The sequence below is a fragment of the Schistocerca cancellata genome, chromosome 7 (genome assembly GCF_023864275.1).
Source record: "Schistocerca cancellata isolate TAMUIC-IGC-003103 chromosome 7, iqSchCanc2.1, whole genome shotgun sequence".
Lineage (NCBI taxonomy): Eukaryota > Metazoa > Arthropoda > Insecta > Orthoptera > Acrididae > Schistocerca > Schistocerca cancellata.
The window spans coordinates 320,750,064-320,760,346 of NC_064632.1; the positions used below are offsets into that span (position 1 = coordinate 320,750,064).

The following is a 10,283-nucleotide window of genomic DNA, read 5'->3' on the forward strand; positions in this document are numbered from 1 at the left end:
GCAGTGCTAACCACAAGACCACGAACTGCTGCTTTTCTGATAAAGAACAATAGGGAATGCGAAAATTATTATCTCAAGGCGGTCAAACCCACTTTAAATTCCTTGCACTGACGGCAGACTGAAGAGATTCTGGAAATATCACGTTGAAGATCTCTTGCAGAAACTGAATGCTCGTACCTTCAATAAGTTTCTTTTAATTTACGTCCATGGTCACAAACTTTTTGTTAACAGATTACCGGTTTCGGTCTATAATGGCCATCATCAGATTTGTATTATAAAAACAAAGTCCTAATGTACTGCAGCCATAGTGGAATCGTGACTGCAGTACATAAGGACTTCGTTTTTATGAAACAAATCTGATGATGGTCATTATAGACCGAAACCGGTAATCTGTTAACAAAAATTTTGTGACCATAGAAGAAAATTAAAGGAAACTTATTGGATATACGGGTCACTGTTTTATTCGCGACAATGTCGCAGCCTGTGAAAAGCTCGTACCTCCACTATGAGACTGATCTCCACTGTTTCTGACCCTGAAGCACGAAGGTTTGTTTGTTTTACTTGCTTTACTCTCTTATCTGGTACGGTGCCATATTCTGGAACGACCACGTGGACTCACCGAGAATATTCTTAGGCCAGAGGAAGGCGGTCAGATAGATGTGATGTGTTAGCTTGCCAATTGCGTGTAGTTCTCAGTTCAGGTGCCTTGGAATTCTTAATCTGCCATCCTTGTACATATGAGATTCCAACATGGAACTTGATGTTGGCAGCATCAGCCCATCAAAACCCGACTGCAACATTTATTCAGTGAGAAACAAACGTAAATACGATACACGCGTAGGTAACAGTTCCTTAAGCGCTGTACAAAAGCTGTGCAGTATTCAGCAGGTTGCATTTTCCAGCAGAACTGAAAAAAAATTGTGTGATAAACCCCAAGCATTCAAATACAAGTTGAAAGTTCCCTTCTGTCTCCTATTCTGTACAGGATTTCTTGGAGTTATGTGCCTTTTATTAACACATTTTCTCACAATTTCGTACTTTTTACGCTCTTTCTCTATAGATTTTCTAATCAGTGTTCTGTAAACTACGCATCGACTCGCTCCATGAGCAAATAGCTTTCGCTCGCATGGTTCCACGGAAGCTGATACATAAATAAAAAACAAATAATTAAAATAAAATTGTGAAAATATTACTCTCATGAATCGCACATCAACTGCGAAAACGCAAGCGGGAGAAGAAAAAACAAGCATCTAGTAACTTTTACGCTGTTTTCTGCTAATCTAAATTGCCTTGTGGAGTTTTTTTTATTCTTAATAACGCGCTACTATTCCTAATATTAAAAAAATAATAGTGTTTCCGCCCGGGATCGAACCGGGGACCTTGCGCGTGTGAGGCGCACGTGATAACCACTACACTACGGAAACAGTTGAAAGCAACCTCTTCCGACAAGATAAAGGTGGGTCCTTTCCAACGCTTTCTCTCCCCTTCCACACCTGCCTGAACCGGATTCTGACGTCAGTGGTAGAGCTTGCCGGAGACGTCGCCTCGGAAACAGCCACAGACGTGCAATGGTAGCTTGCCCCACCCTTTCCTCCCCGCCCCATCCCGCAACACACACACTGTTCGTCAGTGTTCTATGGTGTCTTATCCGCGCTGTTTGCGACGATGTTTTACATTTTTGTTTTGTAGGACGAAGGTGGTTTCACGCCAAATAAAGAATTCCTCATGGATAGCGCATTCATTAGGCTTACAGAGTGAAACTTTAGTTACATCTAACATCAACATCTTAAAGCTGAGAACTAGCTCAATCCTCGAGTACCTCTTGTATATTAAGATACACGGGATTTTTCCAGGGGTCATACATCGGGTTCTATTGGTGGTGGAAAGGAAGGGTCAACTGTTTTGGATAGCCCTTTGGCTAGGGACCATTTGTATACCCGACAGAAGGATTGCGTTACTATAACTATCATTCGGTACAAGGCCCAATGTTGAATGTTACACACTTCCTCCAGCTTAGACAAATGGAGTAAATCGGTTGGTTCTTTTTCCATTATATGTTATCTATGTGCACCTTAAGGGGTGTAGGACGTCAAATGGGCCGACTTGGAGCAGGAGAGGGACCACAGGAGATTTTAATTTTCAGTGCCTATATTTTTACAAATAAATTCATAAAACTTTGTCAGTATGACTAAGAAGGATTCAAGATTCACACTAATAGCAGTGGAAGTTCAAAAACATAACAAAGTAAATTTTTTTACATATGAAATTTCATCATTTTTTCACTTACTATTGGCTGCATTTGTTGCTAGAGGTACACTTTTCTTCATAAGTAAGAGAGAGACTGTTCGATGAATTTTGCACAGGGTACAAACCATACTTACAGGTGTATGAAACTCTAGAATCTATTTAATTTATGAAAAAATGAATGAGCTGTTACGTTTTAAACTTTATGTTTAGAAAAAAATCAAATTTTGTAGTTAATTATCTCAATTTTTACCACAGTTTTTATAGATTTAGAAAATTCTAGAGTTTCATGCAGCTGTAAGTATGGTTTGCATGCTGTGCAAAATTCATCAAAGAATCTCTTTTACTTGTGAAGAAAAATGTACCTATAGCAACAAATGCAGCCAATAGTAAGCGGAAAAAATGATGAAATTCCACATGTAAGAAAATATTATTTTGTTATGATTTTGAGCTTCCACTGCTATGAGTGTGAATCCTGAATCCTTCCTGGTCATGCTGACAAAGTTTTATGAATTTATTTGTATAAGTATAAACAGTGGAAATTAAAATGTCCTGAGGTGGCTCTCCTGCTCCTAGTCGGCCCGTTTGACGTCCTACACCCCTTAAGGGGCTCATGCAGGCATCATTTAGTGCCTGCTCGGTTTCTAAGAAAATCTTAAAAACGCGGATTCGAAGACGGCCGTGCACAGCCAATGGCTGTAAATTTTATGATACATCCCTAAGATCCTGATCTCGAACATCCTCGAAAATTTTCTTCATATCTTTATCCGTTTCCGAGATACAGAGGTTCAAGTTACCTCACTTGCACACGTGAAATACGCACGTAAAGTCCAGTGTGTGGTGAAAATGTGGTTTATAAAGTGACGGAGCACTGAAAAACATGTAAAAACCCTCCGTTATCATTATAATGGCTCTGGGAACCCTATGTTGTAGTGCTGAAGCATATGCAAGATTCTTGTGCACGTAAAATACGGACTGAAACGCCAAATGTGTTTTGCATCATTTCAATTTCACGTAAGTAAACTATCTAGATTTTACTGAACCACATCATTCTTTTCATACGAGTAACATGGCCTGCTGTGGGACGGGAAAGAAGGGAATCAGCGGAAAATGCACTTATCGTAGCACAAAAAAGGTGAAGAATGAGGTATGTTATACTCCACTTTTCAATCAGTCTCTTAAAACAGCCTTTTTTGCATTCCGATATGAGTATTTTTTCTGGTTTACATATATCTCTATCAGCTCTCAAAATTTATTCTGACCTAAGCTCTATTACACAATAGATAAGTGCCTGGTCCTATGACGCATATTATAAATCGAAACTTGCGGATATGTCCCGTCCACCGATATGCATTATTTTTCTGTATCGCCCGCAGTTTTCACGAAATCGTCTTCAGATATCCCAGAGGTACTTACGAGTAACTTTGTATATACGAGGTGAGGCACCTCACTTCTTCACGTCAGAATAGCAGATGTCCACAAGACAAATTCAGTGATGTAACTCTGTTGGACATCTAACTAGAAATCATGGTGTAAACAAGCACTGAACGTAGAGATTTTGTGCTGTTGTGGGAATTGAAATACTCATATTTTCCTATTTTTTTCCTATTTGGAAGTTTGAGTGCCTAACGTCAGTAAAATATCAGTAATAACGTTTCTTTTGAATAACTCATCGAATAATCTATGATTAGTCATAAGGTAGATGAACGTAAGTATTTCGATACGTAAGATACACAGGTCGCCCGACAGCAAGACAATTGCGGAGCAAGAGTGGTGCATCGTCAGAAAAGAGTACATTTTCCACGTTTCCTGTAGACACTGTCCTGCTGTAATGCGATTGAAATAGCGCAGCAACTGGAAACGCATTCCAAAGTTAAAGTACTTAGGACAGTGTGATTCTTGTGGAAAAACGCATAACTTACACACAGATTCATGCTGAATTTCTGGCGGCATGTGTACCGAATGCATTGTCGCGTCAAGTCGAATAGGGACATTGTGACAACAATTTCACCACGGCCTCGCAGACGTGGCTGATAATGGACGGGAGGTCCAGATCTTGTTCTACGCTATTTCCTTCTTTTCAAAATCTGGGAAGAGAGAGTATTTCCAAAGACGAGGTCGTTCACACAGCGGTTAGCGCATGGCTCCGTGATCAACGAGCGGATTTCGTGGAGGAATTGTAACGACTGGTAGAACTTACCGATCGTTGTTTACGGAGACTAGGTACTTGAGATGACAAATCGTGGCCTGCGTCTCCGTCGCTTTGAAGTGTAGTGTGGTGTTCAGTAAGTACTACTTGGCTTGGCACAATAATCTTTTTCTTGCTTTTTCAAGGTACTTCGTAATTTCAGTTCGTTGAATCAAAAGGGTGGCATTCAAATCAATAATATACAAAAATTACAGTGTGCACAACGTTGCTTCCGCCGTTTGCCGATAGGTGGCGACAACGGTAAGTAGCGGTCGAAAGAAACAGATCGCAGACGTCAGTCAGGCAGTTAGCTTGGACCTCGGTCAGCATAATCTCATTCAAACAGTAGTCGATTTGTGTCTGCATCATAAAGTAGTTCTTGATTGAAAATGTCAGTTAAGGAGCCTAATTCTCGTCATTTACGGGACGCGTTACTGTATTGTTTCAGTATGACGAAAACAGCGGCTGAGTCGTATCGAATTCTCTTAAGTGCGTATGGTAAGGACGCTGTTAGTGAAAGAACGTGTAGTGAGTGGTTTCAACGCCTCAAGAACGGTGATTTTAACGTCTTAGACCGGCATAGTGGTGGAAGAGAGAATGTTTTCGAAGATGCAGAATTGGAGACATTTTTGAGTGAAGATTAGCGTCAAACTCAAGAAGAATTGGCACGATTAGTGGGAGTGACACAGCAAGCCATTTCAAAACGTCTCAAGGCTATGGGCATGAGTCAGAAAGAAGGAACTTGGGTCTCGTGTGGGCTGAAACCAAGAGACGTTGAATGCCCTTTGTGTGTTTGTGAACAGTTGCTTCAGAGACAAAAACGGAAGGCATTTCTGCATCGCATTGTGACCGGGGACGAAAAATGGGTTCATTAAGATAACCCTAAACGCAAAAAATCATGGGGATATCCGAACCACGCTCAAACGTCGACGGACAAACCGAATATTCACGGCTCCAAGATCATGCTCTGCGTTTGATGGGACCAGCTCGGCGTCGTGTACTATGAGGTATTAAAACCAAGTGAAACAATCACCGGTGCTCGTTATCGAACGCAATTAATGCGTTTGAGCAGAGCATTGAAAGACAAACGGCCGCAGTATAGCGAGAGGCACGATAAAGTGATTTTGCAGGACGACAACGCTTGACCCCACGTTGCAAAAGAGGTGAAAACGTACTTGGAAACGTTTAAATGGGAAGTCCTACCCCACCCGCCTTATTCTCCAGACATTGCTCCCTCTGACTATCACCTGTTTAGATCAATGGCGCGTGGCCTGGCTGACCAACACTTTCGATCTCATGAACAAGTCACAAATTGGATCAATTCGGGGATAGCTTCAAAAGCTGAACAATTTTTTCGACCCAGGAGTCGTACAATGCCCGAAAGATGGGAGAAAATAGTGATCAGCGATGGAAAATACTTTGAATGATGCATGTGTAGCCAATTTGTTTCATTAAAGCCTCAAATATTGGGGAAAAAAACGGCGGAAGCAAAGTTGCACACCTTGTACGTTGCATATTCTAATGAAATACGAGTACGTTTACCATTTCAGGATCAAAGCAACCTCAAAAAGAAAAAAAGAAAGAAAACTGAGTGGGTATGTATTATAAATTTGAAACACAGTGGTAGTTCCTATCAAATTCTGCTCTTGAGCACAATAACGTCACAGACTTAACGAGTCACTTATACAAAAAACTGCGCGAACTACATGGAGTCAAGACGCGTTGTTAGTAAAATAGAATCACATGTACTACGGACAAAACAGAAGAACATTCAAAATAGAGAAATCTACCATCGACCGATAGCAGTTATGGATATTTACGGTAAGAATTTATATCATTTCTTTTTTACGTCAGCGTGGCAATGATAAGATATTTCCACAACTTCTAATAGCTATTTAAGTCAAAACGTCGAAATTCTGATGGTATGGTATAAATAAATATTTCTTTATATCTAACTGAGAAATAAAATTGCAGTTTCCATGAATCTAGCTTTAAAATAAATTTAATGTAACGAAATATTTTCTAAAAAATTTTCATTCCGTGTTGCACTCGGTTAGAGGCTGATATTCAAGAAACACTGAAACAAGTATTTTTATATTTCTAATGGCAGTGGGCTGGCCACGTCGCAAGAAGAAAAGACAACAGATGGACAAATTTAGTACTGGAGTGGAGTCCGAGAGAGCACCGGAGGCCTATAGGAAGACCACCAGACAGATGGGACAAAGACATCAAGAAGATCGCTGGTAACACCTGGCAGAGAACTGCCCAAGACCGTCCCACTTGGAGAAGACTGCTGAAAGCCTACCTGAATCCACGACTCGAAGAGGCCACATCATTTATTGATTGAATTGGCTGATGATGATGATGATGATGATGATGATGATGATGATGATGAATAGGGAAGTCAAATGTCAGTTGTCATAGATATGTGAAGACTTGTTTCATACAGCTTCCCACGTTACTCCATCTTGCAGGAGCTTTATCATATCTGCGTAACTATTGCAACCTGCACCACTATGTATCTGCTTACTGTCGTCCGGACAAGGTCTCCCCCTAAAATTTGTACCCGTCAAACCTATGGTCCATTAGTAAACTGACAATTCCTCTATGCCTCAGATAGTGCCGTACAAAAGATTTCCTTCTTTTAGTCAAGTTGCCCCTTGAGTTATTTTTGTCTCAAATTCGATTCAGTACTTCATTAGCTACGTATCCACATAATATTCAGCATTCTTCTAATACATTGAAATGAAGGCTGTTAATAATATGGTTTTAAACAGCGGGTTATCGGTATCACCAGATAAACCGTCAGTTACGCAATTTTCGGATACGAGACTAAACAAAACTCGTTCTCATATAGCTCTGAAATCCACACCTACGCTAGTAAAACCACAACAGTCGGAAACCACAACAGTCGATCCCTTGCGACCAACGTTTGAAATCTGGCTCAGGTGTATATCATTATGAGCTGTGAATCGCCAGTTAACGTTATTCTGTCTGTATAGAGAGTACAGTGCAGACCAGCATTTTGCTTCTCATTTACAGACATTTGTTCTATCTACGCCAAACTATGACAAGAGTGCATAAGAGAGCTATATGTCCCTCAATATGTACGTTTACCTTCGGGCTTTGAGAATCAAACTTACCAATGCATTGTTAATAAAGATATCAGAGAACCTGTTAGCTTGTGAAGATAAAGTTTATTTAATAAGTATTACTTTCTGATTGTCGTTTATAGAACAGCCCTTTTATTAAGAAATACCTTCATTTGTAACTCTTCATAGTCGAAGAAGAATTAACAAAAACAGTCAGCAATATACTATACTTAGGATCTATAAAGTGACGTGTCATCTAACGAGTTTAATCATCCGACTGAGGTCTGCGCTAGAATGTGAAAGGAACAAACACCTCGATTTTCTATTCGTATAATGTAAGTTGACAAATGCCAAGTTTTGTCTATTACATCCCAATTGTATGTTACGCAGCAAATTATGTGACTGGATTATTTCCAAATTTACTCTGACGTATTCAGATCAAGAGCTAGAAACCTAGTAAGAATTTCCAGTTAGAGTTTGTTGATGTCAGTTGCTAAATCACGCCAGTTTTCTCGAGAATCCTTTGTATTTGAAGGCGAAAGTATTGACACAATGAAGTTCGTTAAAACGATCACATCAACATGCACGTTGGTCTTGATCGATACCGTTTGTGCAGTGAAAGCTCTGAGCAGGGATAGGCATAAGAGATTAAGATCCCTCATTATGAACATATTAGAGGTGCTTATAACTGTAGAAACTGGAACAAGCGAAAAAGTAATGTAAACGCCTTGGGTCAAGAGCCACTGAGGAATAACTGATAATGAGAATGCTGAACAGCTATCATAGGAGACATCTACAAATGCGAATGTGTCAGTTTGGTTGAAGCTTCCATGCAAAATAATTTTGTATCTGCATGGCATCGAAAGTTGTGTATTCATCGCAGAAACAATACAGAAATGGCAAGAACAGTGGAATGCATCAAGTCATTATGGTAAGATTAATACAAATATTGAACCTACCATCCCGACAAAGACCTGATTTAAGAAACAAAAATCGCCTTGAGCTGCAGAATGAGAACGGGCTATGCATCCAATATGACGCTGGTGGGCGGGGGGGGGGGGGGGGGGAGGTGTGCATCGACACGGTTGAGAACATTTCATGATATGTTTAAACAAAACGTTAAGTCTTTTTGCAACCCTGATCAATCTAAAAGGTATTGTAGCATTTGCTACTTTGACTACTTTGATATGGAAAAGATTTTTGTTATACAAGTAAGGGTTTATTTTCATGTTACTGTTTAAAACCCTTGAGATTTGTGACTTTGTAAATTTGCAAAAATATTACTAGTTCCTTAATACTCATTGAGTACTTCACAGTTACTTTCAAGTGATGTTATGCAATTTGTTTGAAGAAAAAGATGGTAATTGTAGTGTACTAGTGTCAACGCACAAATAGGATAAACCTAAAATTCTATTTGGGAAGTGTTAACAATATATTTTATTTTTTAAAAAATGGCATGTATGTTGTAGCTGTTATCTCTGCCTCTTTCCATAAATGTCTCATTTCCCATGTTGTTTCCTAATTCAGATTGTAGTATGTATGTATTTAAGTAACTCAATCGAACACTTCAAAGTGTAGTAGACAGTAGAAGGCAAGTGAGAAACCAAGAGCTTTTTAGTTAGATGATTATAAGTTGAGTGTTGGTAATATTTTTAGACGAAAATATTATAGCAGGTCTCACATTTCTATAGAAAAGTTATCAGATCAACCATTGTGCACTCACTACGGAGGACTAAATTACTTTTGTTTCCAAATTCGATACAAGTTTCAATAATTGTGCTCATATGATTTTGATTTTGAAATCCGTGAATTTTCAAAAGTTTTATTAGAAAAATCATGTTGTTCTTGTTGAAAGGCGGCATTAAACAAAACGCCGGCCGCTGTGGCCGAGCGGTTCTAGGCGCTCCAGTCCGTAACCGCACTGCTGCTACGGTCGCAGGTTTGAATCCTGCCTTGGGCATGGATGTGTGTGATGTGCTTAGGTTAGTTAGGTTTAAATAGTTCTAAGTCTAGGGGACTGATGACCTCAGATGTTAAGTCCCATAGTGCTTAGAGCCATTAAACAAAATTTGCATGTTTTGTTTGCTTTATGGTTCAAAATGGTTCAAATGGCTCTGAGCACTATGGGACTTAACATCTGAGGAAATCAGTCCCCTAGAACTTAGAACTGCTTAGACCTAACTAACCTAATGACGTCACACACATCCATGCCCGAGGCAGGATTCGAAACTGCGACCGCAGCGGTCGCGCGGTTCCAATCTGAAGCGTCTAGAACCGCTCGGCCACACCTGCCGGCCGCTTGCTTTATGTGATGCTCCAACACGGGCACCAACTCCATGGGGCCTGAGGGGGCCTGAGCCTCTTCAAAACTTCGTTGGTGGTAGGGGGGGGGGCGGAGCCCCCCAATACTTTAAGAAAGATATTAGTTATACTATGCTTTGTAAAATCACAAAATTATGTTGGATTTTTTATTTTGATTGTTTGACGATAGCTACATTTTAAAATACATTCAGTAATGAGTTAATACAAGTAATTACTATGGCTGTAAGCAGGTTAACTGAAAACGAGTGTTGTGAATCATGATAGTGTTATGGTGCTGCGGGTATACTTAGAATTTGTCCCGGTGCGCGAACCTTCGGGTAAAGTCTGCCGCCGGCGGGCCAGCACTGCAGCCGCGACATCAAAAGGACTGGAGCAAATGGTTCAAATGGCTCTGAGCACTATGGGACTCAACTGCTGAGGTCATAAGTCCCCTAGAA

General features: G+C 40.2%; 1 non-coding gene across 1 annotated transcript; it reads right to left on the reverse strand.

Moving 5' to 3' along the window:
* Positions 1-1,351: 1,351 nt before the first annotated feature.
* On the reverse strand, positions 1,352-1,424 carry Trnav-cac (transfer RNA valine (anticodon CAC)). The gene has a single exon. It is a non-coding gene; the product is annotated as a tRNA-Val (tRNA).
* Between the last annotated feature and the right edge of the window lie 8,859 nt (positions 1,425-10,283).